Genomic DNA, 27,560 nt, shown 5'->3' on the forward strand with positions numbered 1-27,560 from the left:
CATTAATTTCCCCCAGCAGAAGAAATTTTTTAAATAGTTTATTTATTTATTAGTGAGAAATATAGGACGTGAGAGAGAAAGAACCCGATATCACTCTGGTACATGTGCTGCCAGGGATTGAACTCAGGACCTCATACTGGAGAGTCTAGTGCCTTTGCCACTGTGCCACCTCCTGGACCAACAGCAGAAATATTTTTAAAAGAACTAGCAGACATCGGGCCATAGTGCAGCGGGTTAAGCACACGTGGCGCAAAGCACAAGGACGGGGGTAAGGATCCGGGTTCGAGCCCCCGGCTCCCCACCTGCAGGGGAGTCGCTGCACAGGCGGTGAAGCATGTCTGCAGGTGTCTGTCTTTCTCTCCCCCTCTCTGTCTTCCCCTCCTCTCTCCATTTCTCTCTGATCTATCCAACAACGACATCAATAACTACAACAATAAAACAGCAAGGGCAACAAAAGGGAATAAATAAATATTTTTTTAAAACAAGAACTAGCACATTGGCACAATCTGTCGCCTCCCTTCGACAGGTGTCTTTAACCCCCCCACACACCCATCAGGTCCTTTCCTGCCATCCTGTACCAGGACCTTGAGCCCCTCAGTCCACTTCCTGCCCTCCTTCCCAGAGTCCTTTACTTTGGTGCAATGCGCCCAACCCAGTCCAAGTGTCACTTCCTGCGTTCTCTTTCTGTCCGCTGTTTCCTAAGTGGCACCTCTATGTGCCAACACCTGTACTGCCATCCATTAGTGTCTTAGTATAGCAAGAAAGCTTTTTTTTTTTTTTTTCAGTGAGAAAAAATAGTTTTTGCTGGCAAGTTGCTAGTGCTCTGGTTGTGGCTATGGCACAGTAGCAAACATTACAAAGAAGTATGAGACTGCATCCCTAAAATGTGCGGTCTGGAAGCCAGTGTTGTTTCGACATATATTTCTAAGTTGGGGGGAGTCAAGTAAGGTTTTCACTGTGAGATCCAACAGCCCAAATAAGGAAGTTCAGTCCCTTCAAAGCACAGATTCTAAGCACTCAGCATAAGCGGGGAGGGCTTCAATGCAGGCCAGTCTCAGCGATCACTTTCCCGAGGGGAGATGTGCGCAGGTACACCTGCCATGCCAGTATACCAACAGCCTCTGTGACTTGCTCGGACAGAGTGGCCTGATCTCCCTAAAATGTTGTCCATGATTCTGAGCTTAGGTGCCCCATCTGTTACCCTACTGAGTGCCAAGCTAACAATGGCCATTGGAGGAACACCTAAAGTCAGAGCTGATACTTTTGTAATTTTTGTTTATTATCTTTATTTATTGGATAGAGACAGCCAGAAATCAAGAGGGTGACAGAGAGGGAGAAGAGAGACAGAGAGACACCTGCAGCGCTTCTTCACCACTCGCAAAGCTTTCCTCCTGCAGGTGGGGACCGAGGGCTTGAACCTGGGTCTTTGCGCATTGTAATATGCACGCTCAACCAGGTGCGTCACCACCCGGCCCTGTAATTTTTTTTTTAATATTTATTTTATTGATTTATTCCCCTTGTTGCCCTTGTTGTTTTATTGTTGTAGTTATTATTGATGTCGTCATTGTTGGATAGGACAGAGAGAAATGGAGAGAGGAGGGGAAGACAGAGAGGAGGAGAGACAGATAGACACCTGCAGACCTGCTTCACCGCCCGTGAAGCGACTCCCCCTGCAGGTGGGGAGCCGGGGGCTCAACCTGGGATCCTTATGCCGGTCCTTGTGCTTGTAATTTTTTTTTAAATCTCTCATCTGCATGGGATAAAAGCTGTCATGATGCCAGCAGAGCTGTGAGGCGGCTTTGCTGCCCCAGCCCTGAGGCGGCACCCTTGTCCTGGTCCATCCTTGAGACCCGGCCTGCCTCTCTGTGCAGAGGAGCAGAAGCAGAAGGGAACCCTGGTTTAGCAACATAACCTTTCTCCTGCTCTTTCTCAGTTCTCTCCTGACCATCAGCAAAAGCAGTTCACTCTAGAGGTTTCCACTAAGATAAACAGCAAGGTCAGATATGTGTTGCTCACACCAATCTACTAACCCGCCAAGCAAAGACCTTCTTCACTTATGTTCCGCTGTTTTATGTCTCACGTTTATTTGGGGTTATTTCTTAGACCCTGTGTACATTTCCCATCTGCTCATATATATGGCGCTGGTGCTCCCAGCTTTTAGCACACTGATGAGTTCTTTCAGATTTCCGCACTCATCATGCCAACACCCAACATGCCAACCTCGGATGTTCGGTCACTAGTACTGCACTGACAGTCTCTGTTTTATATTCTCGGTCAGGCTGGAATATAAACACAGAAGCTGTCGATACAGTACTAGTTAATAGAAATCAAAGTACCAAGAGAAAATTCCCTATGAAAACAACAACACTGAGGAATGCAAAGGTGGTTCGATGAAAGGAAGTATTTCAAACTCACCCATTATACTCAAACACTGAAAGCTAACCGCACAATCTTATCAGTAAATATGCGGACTGTGGTTTGGAAAACCATGGCAGCAGCTGACCTGAATGCTAGGCATGGCCTTCCAGTTCTAGACTCTTCCTTTCTACCCTCAGCACACCGGCGGCCCCAGGCACCCACCTGCCATCCCTGAAGCAGAAGGCCACACGGGAGATGGTGTCACTGGCCTCCAGGCTCAGTCAGCTCAGAGGAGGCCTTGCCAGGCCGGGGGCTCCTTGTCTGTCTTCAAGGCTGTGCTGATGGTGCATCTTCAGAGCGTGGCTACCCTGAATGGAGAGGTGGCCGTTAGGCTGTTATACGAAAACCAATTCACAAACCAAAATGACACAGCTCCGGTCTCATCGGGAGGAGTTCTGGCTCTTGAATCAGGCATAGTTTCCCACAGAAGTGAAATGTATCTGAAAACAATGACGTACTCTACAGTCAAAGCCTGGGGCTCCTGCATGTACTGCGGGTATCTTCTACTTCCTGAGTAGTTTCTGCACTGACCTGCTGTCTCTTGAATGGACCGCGTGTCTTTTTCATGACAGTGTCAGCCCTGCCTTTCCTGACAGCAACTGCCGACTGCTGGGACATGGACTCCCCATCTGGGCCCAGCCCTAGGTCTTGGGGCCCGTCTAACTCAGATCCTGATGCAAACTCAGAGTCCAGGAGTTGTCAGTGCTGAACCCTTGCCTTGCCTTGTGACTTGTGCCCAGAGCTTGCTCCATGCCCCTGACACAAAACAGGTCTCACCGCATCGTGTTCCTGTTCAATACTCAGTCTGTCCCTGCAGCGCTGCCCACAGCCCCGGCCGACACTTGCAGGAGACTGAGACGTTAGCTGTGTCGTCCGGCCCGTCTCGACGCAGACCTGGCCCCTCTGCCGGTCTCTCTAGGCCGGGGCTGACCACTGCAGTGGCTGTGACTGCTCTTCTGTTTCGCCCACTTCAGGCACGAGCAGATGGCCAGGTTGCAGCCTGGTCAGAGTCCAGCATGCCCACTTTCAGTGTCCAGAGTTCAGTTCTGGGAGACCTCTGTGTCTGTCAGCCCTGATGCCTCAACTCTGCCCACACACCTAATGCCATGGTCCTCTGCAGGGCTCTCTGCTATCTTCCTCACAGCTACCTCCACAGCTGGGCAGGCCCAGCCCACAGCCACCCTGGCCAGGCTCACAGCAAGACAGGCACGGGCTGAGCTTGAAATCACTAGGTAGATAGCCCACAATCCTCTCTAGGAACACACACCTGGGCCACAGTGCCAGTTTGGGGTGCTGAGTGTGGCGGGGGCTGTCATAGCCACCCTGAGACAGGCACAGCTGGTGATGGGTCCAGAAAACATGCCCAGGAGCAAGTGGGGCGGCTTGTGGCCAAGCAGCAAATTCTCCAGCAAGGAGCCTGGCACTTGAGACAATGCCATGGGTGTGACTGTCCTTGCAATCCCTCAGGGTGTCCCAGGTCACCCCTAAAGACCTGCAGGAGAGCTAGAGGGAAGGTTAAGCCAGAGCTGATTCCAATTATCGCAGTGGGAGCTTTGGAGAAGGCTTTGGGGGGGGGAGGGGGGAGACAGTGATCACCTGGTTAAGCACACATCTCACCATGTGCAAGGACCAGGGCTCCAGGCCCGCTCGCCATCTGGGGGGAGGCTTTACAAGCTGTACAGCAGGCCTGCAAGTGTCTATTTTTCTCTCTCCCTCTCCCCTCTCAATTTTTCTCTGTCCTATCAAATATATATTTGTGTGTATACATATGCAGAGAGAGAGAGGGGGCAGAAAAACTGGCTGCTGGCAGCAGGGGATTCACAGCCCAGTGATAACCCCAGTGGCAACAAGGAGGGGGAGACATTTTATAAGCAAGAAGAAAGACAATCACAGGAAAAGTCCTAGTCGTTCCTACAGGTGGTGACTGCGTAACAGGTATACATTACCTCACTTAAACGTCAGCAAACCTATAAAGTCAGTTCTGTTATAACTCTGTCCATTTGATTGATAAGAAAACTCAGGCAAAGGAGCCGGCCGGTGGAGCACCTGGTTAAGTGCACACAGTACTAAGTGCAAGGACCTGGGTTCAAGCCTCCAGCTCCCCACTTGCTGGGGGGGGGGGGATGGTCACTTCACAAGCAGCAAAACAGGTCTGCAGGTGTCTGTCTTTCTCTCTCCCTAGCTTCCCCTCCTCTCTCAGTTCCTCTCTGTCCTGTCCAATAAAATGGAAAAAATGGCCTCCAGGAGCAGTGGATTCGCAGTGCCGGCACCGAGCCCCAGTGACAACCCCGGAGGCAAAAGAGGAAAAAAGAAGAAAAGAAAAGACAGCTGAGGCACATGTGTTCAATGGAATAAATTCATACTCACCCGCAGAGATATCTGAATTTAGCCATAGAGCCAAGGAGGGGGTGTTCCCCAGGCCCGAGGGGACGAGGAAGCACAGGAGACTTCTGGGGCAAAATGTGATGTTCTGAAAAGCTCCTTTGGGCTGCATTCTGGCCAGGGAGAGGCTGTGGCGCGGACCCACGGGAAGGTGCGTGGCCACCAGCAGGCAGGGGAGAGGCCCGCATGGCGCACCTGACCGCAGGCCGTCGGCCTGATGCGTTGAAGCCTGGCTCGCACCCCTCCACCGCAGTCATTGGCAGGTCGGATGTAGTGACCCCACAGAGGGCGGAAGCAGAAGGCGACTGATGCTGGTTAGGCGCAGGCCCTGGGGTGGAGCAGATGAGAGTGGAGTCTGGCCTCCTCCAGGTGGCTCTTGCTGCAGCCTCTGGTCCCTCTGACAGCCGACGGTGGGGCAGGGCAGAGCAAACGCTCAAGCAGGAAGTGCTGGGCTCCACGCATCTGTTTCTTTTTGAAGCTCATTAGCTCTGAGTCTTGTCACCAGGCCTTAGCGAGCCCTGGGGATGCAGGTGGAGCTGATCAGCCACTCATAGGCTGGGCGAGGCAATCGCCCAAGTCACACTCCAGGTAAATGGTGGGGGGATGGTGGTGGAGACTCTCGGGGTGCTGCCCTCTCGCGCCCCAACTGCTGGCCCAGAGACCAGGTGGCTGTCCTGGCTCCTCTGCCTCTCAGCGGCATCGGCGGCATCACAGGCCCTATGGTCATCGTGCTTCCGCCAAACAGGCCCTTGGTTTTCTGCTAGGTGGAGGGAAAGGAAGAGAAAAAGCAGACATAGTTTCAGAGACAGAGCTAAACAGAGGACATGTGTGAGCATCCGGTCTGAGGCCACACGCAGCTGTAAGGGAGAAGCTGTGAGCACAGTGTATTATGTGTTTCCACAACAGCATCGGCTCTCCCACACGCCCGTCTGTGACTACGGGGAAACTTTTCTTTTTTGACCAGCAAACATTATCCCTGGGACTCTACACCAGCATGATGCCACCACTCCCTGGCAGACTTTTTTTTTTTTTTTTTTTTTTTAGAGGATGAGAGACAGAGGAAAAGAGAGGTAGAGAGAGAAGGAAAGATGGATGCCAGGCTAGCTTCGCGGGCGGGAGAGAGATGACCAGGGACTCATGGCTGAGCTGGGAACACAGTTCAGTCTTTATTCATGCGGAATGCAGCGCAAGCCAGCTGGCTCTAATCACAATCCTGTCCTATACATATCTCCTGAGGCGGAAGCGTCAGGTCGGAAGAGGATGTACGTAGGATAGGGGGTGGGGAGAAGGGAAAGACGTGTGACCCAGTGGGGATTAAATGGCGGAAAACAGGCTGTGACTAGGAGAGGGGGGTGGCGTGGGAAAGAGCGTGAAGCAGTGGGGATTCAACCAGTGCAAAAACAATGTAAATAGACCACAGCGTCAAGCGATGCAACAGAAGGGGTCTTAGAAGCAGAATTTAGAAGCAGACCAACAGATGGAGGGGAGACCACAGCACTGCTCCACCACTCGTGAAGCTTCCTCTGTGCAGTTACTCCCATGTGGTGGCCAAGGGCTCAAACCTAGATCCCTGTGGGTGGCCAAGTGGGTGCTCTCCCAAAGGCGGTAGGTAGCTCTCGACAACTGGGCAAGCTCGCTTCTAGTTAGAGCTGGCAGAAGAGGAGCCTGCAGTCAGCTCAGATATAAGAGCCCTGAGTTGGACGGCTCCCTCCTGGCCTGCATATGTCAGCACCTCTGCAAACATGAGTGCAGGATGAATTGATGGATTGCAGGCTCACCGTCAAAGACCCAGTGATGACAGATGTGGCCATACCTGGTTTTATTTATTTATTTATTTTTTTTTCTGGAGTCCCAGAGACTGTGTTAAGAGCTTTGGCTCAAGTGTTGATATAAGGTGCTCCAAAAATTCTAATCGCCTTTGCTCCAGAAAGTACTCAACTAGTCACACAGCCCCACACCAGGGCCAAAAGAAGGGCGTGCAAGGGTGTGCATCCCGGCACCAGAAACTTGGCCCGTTCCACCTTACTGCAGGAATCAGCAGCATCCGCAGAGAGCCAAGGACGGAGGGCACAACACTTTAGGCCCTGAAGCAGTCTACCTCCATCTGACCTCACAACTCTTTCCTTCCTTCCTTCCTTCCTTCCTTCCTTCCTTCCTTTCTTTCTTTCTTTCTCTCTTTCTCTCTTTCTTCTTTTCTTTTTTTAGAGACAGAGAAAAATTAGAGGGAAAGGAGGTATAGAGAAAGAGAGACACCTGCAGCATTGCTTCACTGATTGGGAAGCTTCTCACTCTGCAGGTGGAGGCCAGGGAATTGATCCCAGGTCCGTTGTAACATGTAACCCACTCTGACCCCTATCCAATTTCATCTTCCTTCACCCTCTCCGGTCTATGGTCGCCATTGACACAGACGTCTTCAACACTTGGTGAGAGATTCTGCTTCCACAGTTAACCCCACCCGACTCCCACGGCCCAAATATTCCTACTGTGAGCGCGCTGCAGGCACCACCATTCTGACTGATAGAAACCCTCCCATAATGCTTAATGGGGGCATTCTGAAGAGCTCCTGGGTCACACAGCTGTGTCTCAGGACCGTCTGTCAGGAGAGAGACTCAGTGGCTTCTCTGTGCCCTTCTCTCCCACTGAGTAACGCGCATCTTAAGAACACAAATTCCGGGAGTCGGGCTGTAGCGCAGCGGGTTAAGCGCAGGTGGCGCTAAGCACAAGGACCGGCGTCAGGATCCCGGTTCGAGCTCCCGGCTCCCCACCTGCAGGCAGGTCCCTTCACAGGCGGTGAAGCAGGTCTGCAGGTGTCTGTCTTTCTCTCCCCCTCTCTGTCTTCCCCTCCTCTCTCCATTTCTCTCTGTCCTATCCAACAACAACGGCATCAATAATAACTACAACAATAAAACAACAAGGGCAACAAAAGGGAATAAATAAATAAAATTAAAAAAAAATTTAAAAAAAAAGAACACAAATTCCTGGGGCCAGGTGGTGGCGCACCTGGTTGAGCACACATGTCCCACTGAGCAAGGACCCAGGTTCAAACCCCCAGTCTCCACTTGGCAGGGGAAAGCTTTTGAGTGTCTCTCTCTGTCTCTCTCCCTCTGTATCACCCCCTTCCCTCTCGACTTCTGACAGTCTCTACCCAATGAAGAAAGATAATACAAAAGAAGAAGAACAACACAAACTCCCCGGCATTCCCGTCTTGTGTGGCTGCAGAGGGGCTTCATGGTGGCATCAGTTGGCAAGTCCCAGGCAGGAGGCAAGTGGTAGTGTATCCATCTGAGGTGGGAACTACCTGGAGGGGCTGTAGAAAACTGATCGGAATCCACACAGGACCAGACTGGGGTCTCTGACAGACCATCTGTCCCCAGCTTCAAGGCTCAGCTCTACCTGGGACCACACCCCCCTGCCCCGACTGTTGCCATATCTCAGCCCCTCCAGAGACCAAGGGAGAGTTCCAGTAAGATGCGCTCTGGCCTGCTCCTCTGACAAGCTGTGTCAGACTTCCAGGAACTGCACTTTGTGTGACTCGGTCTGGAGAAGCACAGTTAAGAAATGCAATTAACTGCTAAAAGCACGCATCGAAGTCAGATTATCTGATCCCTGGGGTGCCGTCAATCAAGAGGCAGAAGAAGACAACTTCAGCCCATGTTGCTGTGGGCTCTGTTTCTTGATAAAGTTGACTCTTTGGCACCTGTGGTGATCACAGCATGAGAATTTAACTCCAAAGAGATAAGTCCAAAATGGCGTGTAGAGATAGTAGGCCACCCATCCTTACCAGACTCCATATATTTTCTTTTCTATTTGTGTGGCGGGGGAGGAAAGGCTAGTGGTCAGAGATAAGGGGAGATATTGGTCAATTGGCGATACAGCATCAGGCAGATGTTATCTGCCTACAAGAAACACATATAGCAGTTGATGAAGCTGCTCGATTCACCATCAGTGGATTCGATTTAATATGCTATAATCTCCATCCTAAACACGGCCGAGCCATCTACGCCAAATCGTGTCTTGCGGACGTTTACCATACGGCCTCTTCGACCTTCTACGACTCCATTACTATTGGAACTATTCAGCTCGTCAACGTATATAAGCCTCCCAGTGCCTCATGGGATAATGAGGTCCTGCCTAGCCCGAATCACCCAGCCGTTTACGTTGGAGACTTTAATAGTCATCACCAAGACTTGGGATATTCCTCCACTCGTGCTGACGGCTCTATCTTAGCCGACTGGGCTTCAGCGAATGACCTCTCCCTATTATACGATCCCAAACAGCCAGGCTCTTTTCACAGTGCTAGATGGAATAAAGACTCGTCACCCGACCTGTGCTGGATTAGCACAGTCAACGGCCAAGCCTTTCCCGCTACGAGACAAGTTCTCAAGATCTTCCCGCACAGTCATCACCGCCCAGCTATCATCCACATTGGTCTCCAGCTCCCACTGATTCTGTGCTCGGAGAAACTAAGATGGAACTTTAGGAAAGCAAACTGGCGTCTGTTCAGTGATCTTACCAACAAATCTATTCCTGCAATTCCAATTAACTCTATCCCCTCTGAAGATTCCTACAGGCGCTTCCGCCAAGCCATCTTCAAAGCAGCTTCCCAAGCCATTCCTCGTGGGAGACGTGCTGACTATACGCCTTGTCTTGATGCTGAATGCGAGCAACTACTAAAGCAGTATGATGAGTCGGGCGACCCAGATGTGGCTGACCATCTCATTGCCTCCCTGGATGCAGCACGCCAAGCCCGCTGGCAACAACTCACGGAAAGTCTGAACTTCACCCACTCAAGTAGGAAGGCCTGGAAGCTTCTTCACAGACTGGGTGCCGGTAGCCAACCCCCTCCTGTCTCCCATCCTCCCGTATCTCCAAACTCAGTGGCCAGTCACCTAACTCAAGTTGGACGTGCTAAGATCGACCCAGTCTGGAAAAGAGAAATTTCCCATGAGTGGTCATCCCACTTCCGGTTATCTTGTCCATCTCCAAAACTCTCTCCCTTTACACTGTCTGAACTGGAAGACGCTTTGAAGAGGGTTAAACCGGGAATAGCTGCTGGCTATGATAACATCACCCCAGAACTCATTCTTATCCTGGGTCCCGCGGCAAAGAAGTGGCTCGCTTCATTCCTGTCCCACATCTTGGAATCTGAGTCTATGCCCAAAGTTTGGTGTCGTGCGAAGATAATAGCGGTTTTGAAACCAAAGAAAGACCCAACACTGGCCGCCAACTATAGACCAATTTCTCTCCTCTCCGTGTGTTACAAACTCCTTGAGAGGCTGCTTCTGTCACGTATTTCTCATCTTACAGAGAAATTCCTATCACCCGCCCAAGCTGGTTTCCGCCCAGGAAGATCTACCTGCGAACAAGCCCTGGCCCTCTCAACTTACATTGAAAATGGATTCCAGAAGAATTTAAAGACGGGTGCTGTCTTTGTTGATCTCACAGCAGCCTATGACACAGTCTGGCACCGTGGTCTCCTAGTCAAGATCTCAAGATGCCTGCCTCCATGGGTGGCCAACACTATATCGTTTCTTCTCCAAAACAGAAGATTCCGGGTGCATCTGGGTGACAAGTCTAGCAGATGGAGACCTGTCTCAAGTGGCCTCCCCCAGGGCTCTGTTCTGGCTCCTATGCTATTTAATATTTACATCAATGACCTCCCAGAAACTTCTTCAAGGAAGTTCATCTACACCGATGACATCTGCTGTGCAACTCAGGCATCCAAGTTCGACATCCTCAAGGAAACACTCACGAAAGACATGTCTCTGATATCTGATTACTGTAAAAAATGGCGACTAATCCCTAGCACTGCAAAAACGGTATCATCTGTTTTCCATCTACACCATGCCTCGGCCTCGCGTGAGCTTAATGTGCAGCTTGGCGATACGAGAATCCGGCATGAAGCCCAGCCAGTCTATCTCGGTGTTACTCTCGATCGCACTCTGTCATTTCACGAACATCTCCTAAAAACTGCAGCAAAGGTGGGCGCGAGGAATCACATCATTGCAAGACTGGCCAGCTCCTCATGGGGCGCGAGCGCTTCCACACTGCGATCATCATCTCTGGCATTATGCTATTCCACTGCAGAATACTGTGCCCCAGGATGGTTCCGTAGCCCCCATGTCCACCTGGTCGATTCCAAATTATATTCCTCCATGAGGATAATTTCTGGAACCATCCGTTCCACCCCGGTTCCATGGCTGCCAGTTCTTAGCAACATCGCCCTGCCAGATATTCGTCGGGATGCAGCATCATCTAAGTTTATTTCCCACGTCTACACTCGACTGGACCTGCCAATATACGTGGATATCTTCACCCATCCTGTCCAACGCTTGACATCTCGTCACCCAATCTGGTCCCCTACGCCTACACTGAACTTCTCTGCTCCAGTCTCTTGGAAACAGAGTTGGCAGTCAGCTGAGGTAAAGAACAGACACCTCATCACAGACCCCTGCAAGCGTCAACCCGGCTTTGACCTAGCACGTTATGATTGGGCCCTCCTCAATCGCTATGGAACAGGCCATGGCCGGTGCGCCGCTATGTTCCATCGCTGGGGAGCCAGAGACGACCCGAACTGCCCCTGCGGCTCCAGACAGACTATGACCCACATAGTCAACGACTGCCACCTCTCCAGATTCAAAGGAGGTCTCGAAACTTGACATCAGGCTCAACCTGACGCTGTTGACTGGCTACGGAAGAAGGGCAAACGCTAGAAGAAGAAGGGGAGAAGCTTGCTACAATCAGAAACACACTGGGCCTGAAATGGGAATGCTTCAGTCTAGGCTTCCGCCGTCTGCCCACGGGCTGCGGGACTGTGTCTAAGCTGTCTGACAGCACACAGCTCTGCGTTCACAGTTGTGAAATAAAACAGCAGCATTCATCATGCTGTGCAGAAGTGTGAGTCAAGAAGAACGTTACAGTGTGTCAGTGTGTGTGTGTGTGTGTGTGTGTGTGCGCGCGAAAAATATCAACACGTACCTGTGCCCTGGAATCTTGGGGCAGATACAGTTGGAACAACTCCTGGGGTGTCTTAGTAACTGGGTGTGGGCATCACTCATCTCCTGCCACACCCAGATTATTCAGAAACAGGCTCAGCTACCAGAAGGGAGCCGTGAAGCTCCTTTTGTATGGGTCTATCGAGACCCGTCTGCTGACCAGCACTTCTCCTGCGTGGCTTAACTATGGCCAGATGTATTACTATATATGTGGTCATTGTGACTATAGTGGTCAGAGTTCTGGTTCTGAAATTTATCATTTTTTCTTCTTTTCTATTGCCTGGGGCTCAGTGCCAGCACTGGTGACCATTTTTCTTCCTTCCTACCTCTCTTCTCTTCTCTTCTCTTCTCTTCTCTTCTCTTCTCTCTTTCTCTCTCTCTCTCTCTCTCTATTTTATTAGACAAAACAGACAGAAATAGGGGGAGGAGATAGAGATGGGGAGAGAGAGAGAGAGAGACCTGCAGACCTGCCTCATGACTCATGAAGCATCCCCTCTGTAGCTGGGGGCTGGGGGCTTGAACTCAGGTCCTTGCAAATGGTAGTGTGTGCTCAACCAGGTGTGCGGCAGCCTGGCCCCTGACATTTACCTTTGAAGCATGGCTTCGTGCTTTAGTTTTCTCACAGGTAAAACTGGAAGCAGGGATCAGAGGTATCGCACAGGGAAGCTATGAAGTGTGGGTGAGATGATACCTCTGAACTGACGAGAGGACTGGGGTGGGGCAGCTGGCTACACACACCCACTGCCATGCACAGGGACCCTGCTGCAAGGCCTGGTCTCTGCCTGCAGGGGGAGCTTCATGAGTGGTGAAGCAAGCTGTAAGTGTTCTGTCCAGACAAAGGAAGGAGAAAATAACTGCTGGGAGCAGTGGATTCATAGTGCAGGCACTGAGCCCCAGCGACAACCCTGGTTGAAAATACAGGAATGAATGAATGAATGAATGAATGAATGAATGAATAAGTGTTTGAAAGGGTTCCTAGCATGTAAGCAGTTCTCCAGAGCACCAGCTAACACGTCACTAGCATTTATGGAGTTGGTTTATGAAGATGGCAATATGCCACACATGCTCTAGGCCCACAGAGACATTTATCACCTGTGAGTCCACTGAAGACACCCAGACAAAGAGTGATTTCCCCAAAGGCACCCATCTGATCTCCTCAGAAAGTTCCTTCCACAAGCATTTCCCCCTCCTCGGGATCCCTGACATGCGATGTAGCCTGTTTGGTGGCATGTACTGCACTGGACTACGGTGGCCTGTTTAACACTTTGCCTTTCCTTAGGGGTTAGCCTTGGGCTAAACTTGGAATTTTTATGTAAAGCTTTACTGGAATCTTGCCCACACCCATTTGTTCCCACATTATTTCTGGCTGTTTTCCCATTACTATGGCAGAGTTGAGTGATTCTAAAAGACAACATAGTCTACAAAACATATACACAGACTGCCTGACCCTTCATAGGAAAAGTTAGGCGACTTCCATCTCTGAGACCCCTCATCTAGTCACATTTGTGTTGGATTAGGAAACGCACATGAGGTGTGGCAGGCTTGAATGGCACCGTTTCTGAAGGAGCCACACTCTCAGGCTCTAAGCCTCACCTAGTCTCTGAGCAGTCCCTAGGCTCTGGGATGCTGTCAACGGCATAATGGTCCCACGTAAATACCCGGACCACTCCGAGTCCCCTAGGGAGGGTACCAGCATCTTCTTGGAAGACGCCACTCTTAAATCTTCACTTGTGAAAAGGAGATGTTTCTAGAGATGATCTGGAGAGCCCAGACCACTCCAGGCTCCCTTCTGCTCTCCCCTTGACCCCCTGTCTTTCCTCAGAACGCCCAGTGCACTGCACTCAGATCTGATCCCTCCGTGACCACCTCAGCCTCTGTAGAGAGTGACAGCTGTAGGACTTACTGCGCTCCAGTTCAGAGCCAGACTCCCAGCCAAGGACTTTACGTAACAAACAGCAGGGTCAAACTGCAGATGTTCCCATTTAAGGACGAGGAAACTGAGTGCCGGAGGATGACCTATCTGTAAGGACCTGGAGGGGAGGTGAGACCCTAATACACGTAGAAGCCCTTTTCACACGTAGAAGCGGCTTGTGGGTGCAGCCTCCCCTGGGCCTGGCTCTGGTGAACTCGCCCCCGCTGGGTGCGGCCTGGGCCCGAGCCACCCACTCCAGGTGAGGTAGTCTTGCTGTCTTCTCTTGGATATGGCCTCACTGGGGACTCCCCTGCTAATCGGCTTTACTAATAGTCCCTTTGCTATTGAGTTTGGAAACTTCTGCTCTAAGAGATGAATAAAGCCATCACCTTTTTTTTTTTTCATATTGACTTACAAAATTACATGTCCACAGGGTACAACTCCACACCATTCCCACCACCAGAGTTCTGTGTCCCCAATTCCTCCACTGCATGTTGGTCATTACTATGCCAGGTCCCCTGCTCTTGGTCTGCTTCTAAATCCTGCTTATAAGACCTTCTGTTTCGATCATCACATTAGGTTCGCTTGTATTACTTATGATGTATTCTGTTTACATAGCCACTGCTGACTGAAAACCTCCCTGCCTCCAGGACATTGGTTGAATCCTCACTGGTTTGGGCTTTTTCCTTCTCCCCGCCCCCTATCCTAGGTCCTTCCTTGTTTCTGACTCTTCTGCCTCGGGAGAGATGTAGGACAGAATTGTGTTGTGATTAGATGAGATTAGCTTGTTGAACTGCATCCCTGCTCGTCAATAAGGAGATACTGCTTCCCAGCTCAGCCACGAGTCCCTGGTCGTCTCTCTCCCGCCAGCGAGGCTGTCCCGGTCCCCTGCATGGCTTGATGCTGTGGTCTGTTTACATGATCACTGTTTTGCCTGAGACCCGCCCTGCCTGCAGGGCACTGGTTTAATCCCCACTGGTTAGAACCTTCGCAGCAGCTGCTACGGGAGCTCGCTACCTTCCCGCTCTTTTTCTCCACCCCCTCTCCTAGCCATTTCCTTTTCTGACCTGCCACTTCCGTTTCAAAAGATCTAAAGGCATTGTCTCTGACCAATAAAGGCACTGCATTGCGTTCCCGCTCAGCCTCGAGTTCCTGCGCTCTTCTCTCTCTGGTGACACTAGCTCAGCACTGCAAGTCGTAGCGCTTCTCCTAAGATTGCAGACCTGGGTTAACTGCCATCTCTAAAACTATCTGTCTACATCTGTACATGATTGATAAGGCCATAGTCCTTATCAAGAACTATCAATGCCATTGAACTCATTTCTGTGCAACTCTACGTTCCGTAGTGATGAAGCCATCACCTTTTAAAAAGCTAAAGTTTTCCCAGAAATCACATTTGCTTTCAAGGGCACACGGAGACCAACTCCTAAAAATTTCCTGGAGCATTTTTCCATCTCAGAGGACAGTTAACCTTTGCAATTAGCTTCGTCAACAGGAACTTAATGTTATATATTTGTTGCTCAGAAACAAGGAAGCAGCCACCAGTGGGATTACAGTATCTTTGTTAGTCAAGTCTCAGGGGGCTTCAGGCTGGAGAAACACTGAGTTGAATTTCCAGCGTCTGAAAAGCAGTTTGTCCCACAGGCCTGATGACTCCGGGCTCTGTGTGTGGCGAGTGGCTTATGGGGTTAGTGAGCCTTAGCAGTGAAGCCCTGCCTCTCAGCAGAGTGAGTCTGGGGAAAAAGGAAACTCCAGCTTCTAGGCCCTCATTGCCCCGGGAGGTTGCCAGGAGGTACTCAGGAGAGGTGTGGCCCAGCAAGTCTACTCATACGTTACTGTTACCATCTTGCTACAAACTAGATTTCAGTCAGCCCCAGAAAACTGACAGAGTGTGTCCACACAAAACATGGACGCAAGTGTTCACAGCAACATCGCAGCCACACCGCAAAGATATCCTGGGTTCCGCTCCAGACCACAATAAATGTCACAGTACAGTGAGTGGCAGGATTTTTTTTTTTTTTCAAAATAAGCAAGTGTACAATTTAAAGTTCTGTTTAAAAATAGAAGCAAGCAAAGTGTTTTTAAGACTTGTGAGAACTATGGCGGCCACTTTGGGGAGGGGAGAGGGGGCAACACAGAACTCTGGTGGTGAGCGTGAAACTAAACCCTGTAATCTTGCAGCCTCGTAACACACTACTAATCATAAACGGAAAATAAATGATTAGGGTTCTGTTTACACTACACAAGAGCCTGTTCGGGAGTGTTATGTTAAATAAGAGATGCTTCTAGCTTAATTAAATGTGACACAAAGGCATGAAGTGAGCACACGCTGTAGTAAAGACTGTGTTGCTAGACTTGATCTCCAGTGTCGCCCCAGAGTTTCAGCCTGTAAAGCACACAGCACCTGCAGCACAGTAAAAGGCAGAGCAAGGGAATAAGACAAGCTTCTACAGACAATAGCCAAAAAGTGGGGGGGGAAGCAAATGCTTATCAACTGATGGACAGGTAAATAAAATGTGGCATGTCTGGATTGCTACTTTTCTATTCCTGCTATAGCAAATTATCTGAAACTTGGTCACTTAAAACTGTACAAGCTGGGAACCAGGTGGTAGCACAGCGGGTTAAGCGCACGTGACACAAAGCGCAGGGACCGGCGTACGGGTCCCCGTTCAAGCCCCCGGCTCCCCACCTGCAGGGGAGTCACTTCACAGGCGGTGAAGCAGGTCTGCAGGTGTCTGTCTTTCTCTCCCCCTCTCTGTCTTCCCCTCCTCTCTCCATTTCTTTCTGTCCTATCCAACAACAACAACAGCAATAACAGCAATAATAATAACAAAGGCAACAAAATGTGAAACATGGCTGAACGGCTCTGTCCTTTCCTTCCCTTATTTCCTGATCTAAAACTCGGGGCCCATTTATAGCACTGTCTCTATGATGCCACGTGGCATAAATAAAACAGTGATGGAATTAAAAAAACAGACTCAGAAATCTGTGTTCTTGAAGGAAAAATGTAAAGATACTGTCATTCCCTGAAAGCAATAAGGGGTGAGGGGCTGCACACTGGGAAGTAAGGCAGATGCATTCATGGAATGACTGTGTTCTTGAAGGAAAAATGTAAAAATACTGTCATTCCCTGAAAGCAGTAAGGGGTGAGGGGCTGCACACTGGGAAGTAAGGCAGATGCATTCATGGAATGACTGTGTTCTTGAAGGAAAAATGTAAAAATACTGTCATTCCCTGAAAGCAGTAAGGGGTGAGGGGCTGCACACTGGGAAGTAAGGCAGATGCATTCATGGAATGACTATGCCTCCTGCCTGGCCACTAGCTCTATTTCTATTAGGTTGTTTTACATATTCTTTAGCTTCTTTGAAAACCCAGAGCTGACACTCAGTCCCCAACTGTGCCACAGTTCTAGCCAGTGCATTTATAGGAAGTGAAGGCCCACCGTGAAATAACTCCCAGAGGTTTGAATTAGTAGTTTGCATTGTAAGGAGGTGAAAATCCACCTCTCCCCGAGGAATGCGACTGACAGAAAATTCAAACCAGAATGAACATCATAAAAGAGAAGCTCAAGCTTGAAGGCTTATCCTGTGGCCTGAATAGTCATGATCACTCGCTGTTCTCAGACCTACGCCAGGCTCCTTGGTGGAGGGGGTTCCGGTTGCCAGGAGACCGGGCTCCAGAGAGCCTGGCATTGTCACTGTGTGCGGCTGGCAGTGCAGGTCCCAGACTCCCATCTGGGGCTGGGGTCAGGGTCTCAGTCAGTGGCTGACTCTCCAGCAAGACATAGCCAAGGCACAATGTTCATGACATCATGTCAGTAAATTGCTTTCACCAAGCTCACTGGTTTGCAGGGTCATCTGGTCTCCCATGTATGGCTCCTTCTTGTTGATGCTTGGCATTTAGTCACACCTACTTCAGCCTAGGAGAGAACTCCATTCTCAGAGATACTGCTTTCATCAAAAGCCCACACAGATCAGGGGTCACCAGCTCACACGCACACTCAAGAGGAAGGAGCGCACGTGCCAGAAGCGTCCTTTGTGAAGCATTTCTGTTTCTATTTCAGTCAGTAGCAGAGACGCTGGGAATTAAAATACTGCCTGTCAGAAGTGGGGTTTGTGGTGATTGCAGCGGATTGTTGGCCAGTAAGATTTGTACTGGTGATGAGACTGAGCTGGTGGTGTGGGACACATTCTGAAAACGCTACTCACTTTCATCGGGACAGAACACGGCGTGGGTCTGCAACACAGCTTTGGTTCAGAGGCTTTCTGACGGACTGATGTTGATGACAGCATCCTATGTCTTGGGTGTTTTTATTGTTTTGTTGCTGTTTTCTGTGTCTGGAGTTTTATTGTGTCTTACTGTTGCCGTTTGCCAGGTGTAATCAGGAGTGAGATGATGGAGAGCTGGGACTTGGCAGCACACAGAACAAGGCGTGGGACCTGTGTGACTGTCCACTCGGCAGGCCAAGGTCTGTCTCTGGGGCGGGACTGGGCAGGGCTGCACTGAGTGAGCACGCGTGTTTCCGTGAGCAAAGACCCAGCTTCGAGCCGCTGGTCCCTCTCTGCAAGGGAGAAAATTCCTGAGTGGGAAGCAGGGCTGCAGGTGTCTCTCTGCCTCTCCCTCTCTACCTCCCCACCTTTCGCAGTTTCTCTCTGTCTTACCAAGTAAAAGAAAGAGAGGAAAAAGGGGAGGGAAATGGTTGCCAGGAGTGGTGGATATATTATGCAGAAACAACCCTGGTGGCCACACACACACACACACACACACACACTTATACACACTCACACACACACTCACACACACTCACACACACACACTCACATATACATACTCACTCACACACACACTTTCTTCTTCTAGCGTTTGCCCTTCTTCCGTAGCCAGTCAACAGCGTCAGGTTGAGCCTGATGTAAAGTTTCGAGACCTCCTTTGAATCTGGAGAGGTGGCAGTCGTTGACTATGTGGGTCATAGTCTGTCTGGAGCCGCAGGGGCAGTTCGGGTCGTCTCTGGCTCCCCAGCGATGGAACATAGCGGCGCACCGGCCATGGCCTGTTCGATAGCGATTGAGGAGGGCCCGATCATAACGTGCTAGGTCAAAGCCGGGTTGACGCTCGCAGGGGTCTGTGATGAGGTGTTTGTTCTTTACCTCAGCTGACTGCCAACTCTGTTTCCAAGAGACTGGAACAGAGAAGTTCAGTGTAGGCGTAGGGGACCAGATTGGGTGACGAGACGTCAAGCGTTGGACAGGGTGGGCGAAGATATCCACGTATATTGGCAGGTCCGGTCGAGCGTAGACGTGGGAAATGAACTTAGATGATGCCGCATCCCGACGAATATCTGGCGGGGCGATGTTGCTAAGAACTGGCAGCCATGGAACCGGGGTGGAATGGATGGATCCAGAAATGATCCTCATGGAGGAATATAATTTGGAATCGACCAAGTGGACATGGGGGCTACGGAACCATCCTGGGGCACAGTATTCTGCAGTGGAATAGCATAATGCCAGAGATGATGATCATAGTGTGGAAGCGCTCGTGCCCCATGAGGAGCTGGCCAGTCTTGCAATGATGTGATTCCTTGCACCCACTTGGCAGTTTCTCAAAATGCCCACTCCCCCTTCCTGTGCAGGTAGAGGAGCCTCAAGTGCCTTTACCCATCACCCCAGTCATCATCCTTGCATTCAGTTTGTTTTCAACTTTTTCTCTTAGAGTCAGGTCAGGATCAGCAACAGAAAGGACTTCAGAAGAGCTCGGGCAAGGTGTAATCTGATGAGAAGTGATTACGCTCTCATTGGTTAAGCAGTTTGTTGCCAACCAAAATCACGTTGCCAGGTAAAGACAAAGTGGGTGTTCACTCTAGATGACCTCTCAGAGGCACCTTTGAGAATCGATGTATGGAAGGCCAGGAGTTAGCACAGTGAGTAACACGTCAGAGTCTCGAGTATGAGACCCCAAACCCTGGCATTGCATGCAACATTGGTTAACTGACCCATCAGTGCTGGACAAAAGCTGCAGCCTGAGCCAAGTGGTTGCATTTTGAGCAGTGGAGATGCAGCCTGACCCGCAGTGACTGAGGAGCATTGCTACACACAGCTCTCCACCCCTGGGCTGGGCTTGGGAGCCTTTGTCTGATGATGAGTGAATGAATGGCAGCTGCTCCACTGTGGTCCAGACACCACGTGCTGTGACACTGTCCACAACATCTGCAACTTCTCAACTCTCTGCTGCTCAGACAAGTTTCTTTCAGGAAGAATCCCTTCACCGGAGGTTGGGCGGTAGCACAGCTGGTTAAGTGCACATGGTGCTAAGCACAGGGACCGGCTTGGAGATCCCAATTCAAGCCCCCGGCTCCCCACCTACAGGAGGGTCGTTTTTTGGGCGGTGAAGTAGGTCTGCAGGTGTCTGTCTTTCTTTCCCCCTCTCCGTTTTCCCCTCCTCTCTCCATTCCTCTCTGTCCTGTCCAACAACGACAATAATAACTACAACAATAGAACAACAAGGGCAACAAAAGGGAAAAAAAAAAAAAAAGAATCCCCTCACCTACTGTGTGACCCTCTCACTTATTTGAAAATGTCCTAGTTTCCTTTAAGCCAGGCAAGGATCCTGGGTTCCAAGACCCTCAGTTAGAGATGGGCCTTAAAGACACGGACTGGACACAGACTACAATCCACTGAGAGCAGCGTGCAGGTGTGTGTGGCCTCTCACCTGGCCAGCTCCTGCTTGTGGTACCTTGTGGTATTTCATCCCAAGAACCGAGAAGGTGGAAGCTAAGGGACCCTCAGAACACCTCAACCAACCTTCTCCTCATCAGAGAGAGGAGCCTCTGGCTCAGAGAATTTCTGAGACCAACTCCTAGCCGATCAGTGGGACTGGAAGCAGGGCTCTGGTGTTCCCTACGTGCTCCACAGCTGAATTCAGGGCCTGATGAGCTGAAGGGTCATGGATGCAAGTGGAATACAGGGCTGTGAAGCTGGAAGCTGAGCTTTCTTTGTAAACTAAGTTCTCTTTTAGATGATTTAAAAAAAATGTTTATTTATTTATCTTATTTTGGATAGAGACAGAGAGAAGTTGAGAGGGGAGCGGTAGGTTAAGAGGGAGACAAGAGAGACACCTGCAACCCTGTTTTACTACCTAGTGACACTTCCCCGCTGCAGGTGGGGCTGGGGGCTTGAACCCAGCTCCTAGTACATTGCAGTTCCTGTGCTCAAGCAGGTGTGCCACCACCTGGCCCCCAAAGCTGACCTTTTTTATTTTCCTCCAGGGTTATTGCTGGGCTCGGTGCCTGTACCATGAATCCACCGCTCCTGGAGGCCATTTTTTCCCCTTTTGTTGCCCTTGTTGTTGTAGCCTCATTGTGGTCATTATTATTGCCGGTGTTGTTGGATAGGACAGAGAGAAATGGAGAGAGGAGGGGAAGACAGACAGGGGGAGAGAAAGACAGATACCTGCAGACCTGCTTCACCGCCTGTGAAGCGACTCCCCTGCAGGTGGGGAGCCGGGGGGCTCGAACCGGGATCCTTACACCGGTCCTTGCGCTTTGCACCACCTGTGCTTAACCCGCTGTGCGCTACCACCCGACCCCCAAAGCTGACCTTTTTTTTTAGCCTTAGAAGAATCACAAAGGAGGTCTAAGTGAGGTTTGAAATGAGGAGAGAGAGGGGCAGGGCTTTAATGATGGCATCCAGTGGTCTCTGAGGCGGAGAGACCAGGTCTTGTGGCCAGGCTGACATGCCTCTGCTGGGCTCCCACAGAATGTCCAGAGATCCCAACAGGGCTCCACAGACGGAGCTTTTCAAGGAACCAAGCACTCAGTAAATGTAAGAGAAGTGTTGCCGCCATGAGCGCTGCCCTGGGCCGGGCGTCCGTCCGGTGGCATCAAGCTCTGTGTTTCAGCAGGACCGGCCCTCACAACTGTGTCCTGCCTGGTCTCATCTCTCTCCCATTCTCGGATGCCCTCTATTCCGCCTTTACCCTCCACAACTCTCCGCAAGCCCACTTGCTTCCTTACCTAGTGGGGCAGACTATGCCAGGAGCCTGGGTGAGGAAATGGCTTCCTCTTCGTGCTCCTTTACAGCGTGGTTTTCAGCTGTGGAGTACAGAGCTCGTTGTCTCCTTTGAGAGTCGCTGTTTCGAACACCAGAGGAAGGTCTCCAGTGAGACGGAGCTTTGAATCTGCCTCCTAAGCGCAGCAAGGGCGTTATCGGCAGAAAGCCGGACTGCGTGCCTCATCACAGAAGCTTCCGCAGGTCAAAATCTGGTCTGTGTTGGACGGGAACTTTGGGCCCCCGTTGCTCTGGTTCCACGATCTGTGGAAAGACTTCAGCATGCACGAGCCCTGCTCTTCAGATGTGACCTGCCTGCCAGAGTGGTGTTTGCTTTGACCTGTGGATCTTAGAACTCTGCACAGTCTTTGCAAGCATCAGAATGACCTTGGGGATGTGGATGAGTCAGGAAGGGAACAGTTCCTAGACTCCGAAACTGCTCTGGCTGCTGACTCTGCACAGGGTTTTGCCAAGTTGGGAACAAAACACAGCTCGTAGGTCTGCCCGCCCTCTTCCATCTGCAGGCAGGTGAAGTGCTTGGTGGTGCCATGGTGCTGAGAGAGGAGAAGAGGGCTATAATCAAAGCATCAGAATGTCTGACGCTGCCCCTTTCCTCCTGTTTACAGCTGAGACAGACTCTCTAGAATTATGGGAGCGGAAAGACGGGCCGGAGGAAGCTTGTAGTTTGGACAACCCTCCTGTGAGCAGTCACACCCGTACATTCTTCTGTTCCTGAATGGCTGAGACAGGGCCTTGTCTTTATGCTAGAGAGCTCTGTACTGGGCGGAACTGGTCACGGGGGCCTGCCAGTGGAGCCCGCCTCGAGCTAGTCACGTTTCCTATCACCATGCTTCAAACACATCCCTTCTGACGGCTCTCCACCACGGTCTGCACGCGTGAGGTATGACCACTGCGTGTTCCTCCACTGCCCCGTGCGCTTTTCCTCATAGGTACGCACGCGCCCCCCAGGTATGCCTCAGCGCGTGTGAGTTATCACCTCACCCTGGCTTCATCAGCTCCCCTGTCCTCTTTCTCTCTCAGGCCTAGGTAGCTAGACATACTTTCCAACTTTGAAATTTTGTCTTTGCCAATAAAGCTCTTCTAGTGAGTGTTCCGGGAGTTTTCACAGAAGGGCTCAGCAAGTGATTGATGGATATATTTCCCAGGGATTGATCCACCCATTTCCTCATTTCCAGTCACGAGGTTCTGACTTTTATTCTCTCTCTCTCTGGTACAGTGTAATGGACTGAGGGGCTAAGTCACTTCCCTCCCTTCCAGCAGGAAAGAAAGGAGCCTTCTTGAGAAAAACTTTCTCTCAAGCCTTTTAAGTAGAGATAGTCAAGGCTTAAAGAGCTCAGCAGCTCCTTACTGATGTGTATCAGCAAACCTAAGCTTTCTGGAATCCCAGTGGAACATCCAAATGAAGAAGAATATCAGACTAGGGCAGGTTTCCTGGGGGGTGTCCAGGAACTTAGCAAATGCAATAGGAAATGAACTGCAATAAATAAATAGATAAAGTCTTTACTGACATCATCAAAAGCATGCTAGTTTTTTTTTTGCCTCCAGGGTTATCTCTGGGGCTCGCTTGGTGCCTGCGTTATGAACCCACTGCTCCTAGAGGCCGTTTTTTCCCGTTTGTTTCTTGTTGTTTATCATTGTTGTTGTTGCTGCTGTCATTGTTGTTGGATAGGACAGAGAGAAACCGAGAGAGGAGGGGAAGACAGAGAGGGAGAGAGAAAGACAGACACCTGCAGACCGGCTTCACCGCCTGTGAAGCAACTCCCCTGCAGGTGGGGAGCCGGGGGCTCAAATTGGGATCCTCATGCCGGCCCTTGCGCTCCGCACCACGTGCGCTTAACCCGCTGCCCTAGCACCCGGCCCCCACATCCTAACTTTTATAGATGCTCAACTAATCTATGTCCACCACCTTAAAACCAAGTCCTCCAGGCCATGCAGTTCACCAGTCACTAAAAGGGGGAAGGGGAAAGTTCTGTGCTGCAGACTCATTTCTTGCCCGAGTCACCGTCACCAGCCTTCTTCCCAGGTTCTCTGCCTCTGGCCCTGCACCCAATCATCACTCAGCCCACTACTGAATCACAAATGTGCTTGTCCATCACACATCTCCTCATGCCAATCCCCTTCTTAATACCCCCAATGACTCCTCGTTTTCTTCAAGATAAAAATCTCTCCACTTGGCATGCAGAGTCTTTCAGAATCCAGGCTCCATTCAGAGCTGCTATGCAGCCCGTTCTCCTGATAAAGCCAAGTCAGCTGTGGAAATATTGAAACTCTCCTGCGTCCCCTCACCCACTAGTCAGCATCTTTGCCCAGGTGTCTCCCGGGCCGAGGCCTAGCCCACACACGGAGCAGCATTCTCCCCAGAGAGGCCCCTGCACAGACACTTTGGGGAATGGCAGCTTCTGCAGGCAACCACCCCACTCGTTAAATGTGTTACTTTGAATATGACTCTGATCATGGCCACATGCAGTAGACTTGTTCCTTGCCACCCTCTTATTTATTTGTGTATTGATGAATGAATGGATGACAGAAAGCCTGAGTGAACAGAGGAGTGGGGGCTCTGTGACTTTTCATCTGCTTTCTTCCCAGACAGTCTCATCATAAATGAAGAAATCATGGGGAGGGGGCTGGGTGCTGGCGCACTGGGTTAAGCGCACAAAGCCTAAGTACCTGCAGGGACTTCACAAGCAGGGAAGCAGGTCTGCAGAAGTCTGTCTTTCTCCCCCTCTCTACTTGCCCTCCCCTCTCAATTTCTCTCTGTCCTATCCAAAAAAAAAAAAGAAAAAAGAAAGAAAAAGGAAGGAAGGAAGTTGTGGGACATGCTGGCAGGTTGCAGGGTGCACAGACCGCAGGCCTTCCATAGACCACAGAGACGTCTCCCCATGCCAGAGATGGTCTCTCAGGCAGGTTCCCACCTAGGGAGGAGGTTACACCCTGACGAAACCTCCAGTCCAGAAAGTGGACTGTTTCAGCGCACACCCAAATCTTCAGTCTTTTAGGGAAGATGCACACAGTCCAGATGCAGAAGACACTGTGCCAAGTAAGAACGCCAGCCTAGCTCTCCCGGGGGCTGGGTACTGCCATCCTTTGTCCGGGCATTTCAACTGCAGCAGACACATCCCAGCCATGACTCAAGCAGAAAGGAACGGCTTCAGTGGCATAACTGGGAGCTAATTTTTCTTTTTCTGGTTCTCTCCCTAACCCTAACCCTCACCTTAGGTTCCACTGGACAGTTACTTGCACTCCAAGATTCCTTCCTTTCAGCTTCCTGTCTAGCTGACACCAGTAAAAGATTTTCTTCTGGAAGTCCCAGAATGCCTCTCTCTGCTTCCCCTGGGCTCTGATTAGGTCACATACTCATCCCTGAACTCATTTCCACAGTCAGGAGAGGAATGCTGTCTTATGATTGCCAGAGGCTTGATTACATATTTTATCCTTAAACTGAAATTGGCATTTTATTCAAAGCACATAGGCTGAGAGCAGGTGAAAGGGAAGGAATTTGGATGTGTGCACCACCAAGCAGGGACAGATGCCAGCAGCAAATCCAACTGGTGCCCACTATGACAGGTGTCGAGGCTCAGGGACATGCTGATTGTTTAAAACTGAAGTTGCTTGAGGAACAGCCAAAGCAGGAATTTTTCTGTAATCCCCACGTTTACTTAAACAGACAGTGTGAATGTACCGGTCCCCTCCATGTACCACGAGGGAAGGAAAAATCACTGCGGACAAACTTTTAAGGACCTACTTCTCCTGTGCAGATCGGCTTTGCTTAGCTCACTAAATTAATGATCAAGCCAAACATCACATTGATGCCCTCCTTTAAAAAGTATGTAGGGGTGGTCCGGGAGGTGGCACAGTAGATAAAGCACTGGACTTTCAAGCATGAGGTCCTGAGTTCAATCCCCGGCAGCACATCTACCAGCGTGATGATGTCTGGTTCTTTCTCTCTCCAATCTTTCTCATGAATAAATAAATAAATTCTTTTAAAAAATATGTAGGGGGGCTGGTGGTGGCACACATGGTTAAGCGTACATAGTATGAAATTCAAGGAACCGTGTAAGGATCCCCATTCAAGCCCCCGGCTCCCCACCTGCAGACGGGTCTTGTCACAAGCAGTGAAGCAGGTCTGCAGGTGTCTTATCTTTCTTTCTCTTTTTCTATCCCACCCTCCTCTCTCAATTTCTCTCTGCCCTATCCAATAATAATAATAATAAAAAGCCTCTAGGAGCAGTGGATTCATAGTACCAGCACCAAGTCCCAGCCCCAGCGATAACCCTGGAGGCAAAAAAAAAAGGTGTGCAGGTGCATTGCTCTATCCACGTTATTCCATGTTTGCACGACATATCCGTGCATGCAAGGTCAAGATGGGCCGGCATGAGCAGACGTCTTCCCCAGGAGAGTGCACATGTCGCCGTGTGTGAGGACCCAGGTTTGAGGCCCCAGATGCCGCCTGGGCAAAAACAAAAGGGATACACAAAGGGCAGCTTTCGGGCCAGCAGAGTAGGGTGATGGCATTTCTACTCCTCTCTCTCTCTCTCTCTCTTTTCTCTTTTTATCTGATTGAACTTTAAGGCATAAAAATAAACAATGAGTTAATTAAATTGGCTCATTTCTCCTGATTTTTCTTCTTGGGGACTTGTTTGCTCAGACATCCAGAGCACCCCTCCAACACAGACCAGAAATCAAATCCGAGAACTCACGCACGCAAGCCCTGCTCTCTGCCACTGAGCTGCCTTTCCAGCTTTTCTCACCTGTGACTCTGCCTTGTGTCAATGTAGCTACTTCCCAGCTGTCAGGATCTAGAAGGACAGAGGAAAATATTTCCTCCCCAACAAGACACTTCTTTATAGCACCGAGGAGACAAAAACCACTCTGCGGAAGTCTGCGTGCTATATGAAGAAGGCAAGAGGACTGTTTGAAAGTCTAAGAATTCTTTTCATTACTGTCCCTAACTGTCCCTTCTCCAGAGCACAAGGCAAATCCCTAGGGCAGAGCTGGGGCGACTCACAGCCCTCCTCCCTGAAGCCCAGTTCTGTGCTGAGCCGATCCCTTCTGCTGACACAGTTTGTCAGGTGGGTCAACAGTTCCAGTTCTGCTCCAGAGCTGTGGCTGATCGCTGCCCAGTCTCCACACCCCACAGAGGTTTCCCTGCTTCTGGCTCTCAGTGCTGTCCTGTCTCAGATCTTTTCAGCATTTAAGGAAAGGGAGCAGGCAGAGACATCTTATCAGTGATGTAGTGAAAGAGCAGAGAGGACCCACCGTGTGCTCGGGTCTAATAACTAGAGAGCGGCAGCTCCACACTCCCCCAGGTGAACCTCTGGGCCGGCACCTGCCGCAGAGATGAGGCTGCCTCTTGAGATCCTAAGAGAACAGTGGGCATCTCTCTTCATCTGGCGCTTCAGTGCATCACAAGGCTGCCCGCACAGTGCATGCCGAGACCTTTCCCTTAGTCCCTGCAGACAATTCCCGCTGCTCTCTCCTCTCTTGGCCTCCGCGTCACCCTCGGAGGCATTGCCCTTGCTACCAACAGACTGGAGGGACAGTTCTTCTTGGTTGTGGTGAAGGGGAAAGTGGTTCTCCACCATGATCTGCCCCTGAGACTGGCACGGTTCCTGTCTAGATGCAGTGGCGCTCAGATGAGACCAGATGAGTGGCGCGCAATGTTTGGACCAGCAGGTGCCATTTGTTAGTGTGCTCTAGATCACTGGCTTCCAACATCAGAACGCTCAGTATGTGTCAGATAATCTCACCGAGCCCTCTGCAGGTGGAGGTGTCAGTAGCAGATTAGTGGGG

General features: G+C 50.6%; 1 long non-coding RNA gene across 1 annotated transcript in view; it reads right to left on the reverse strand.

The window, feature by feature from the left end:
- LOC132533916 (uncharacterized) overlaps positions 1 to 27,560 on the reverse strand; it is a 348,313-nt gene that overhangs the window by 21,321 nt on the left and 299,432 nt on the right. The window contains exon 6 of the long non-coding RNA XR_009545681.1: positions 4,786 to 5,560. This is a non-coding gene — a long non-coding RNA (uncharacterized LOC132533916). The remainder of the gene's footprint in view (positions 1 to 4,785; positions 5,561 to 27,560) is intronic.

This window comes from Erinaceus europaeus, chromosome 17 (genome assembly GCF_950295315.1).
Source record: "Erinaceus europaeus chromosome 17, mEriEur2.1, whole genome shotgun sequence".
Classification (NCBI taxonomy): domain Eukaryota; kingdom Metazoa; phylum Chordata; class Mammalia; order Eulipotyphla; family Erinaceidae; genus Erinaceus; species Erinaceus europaeus.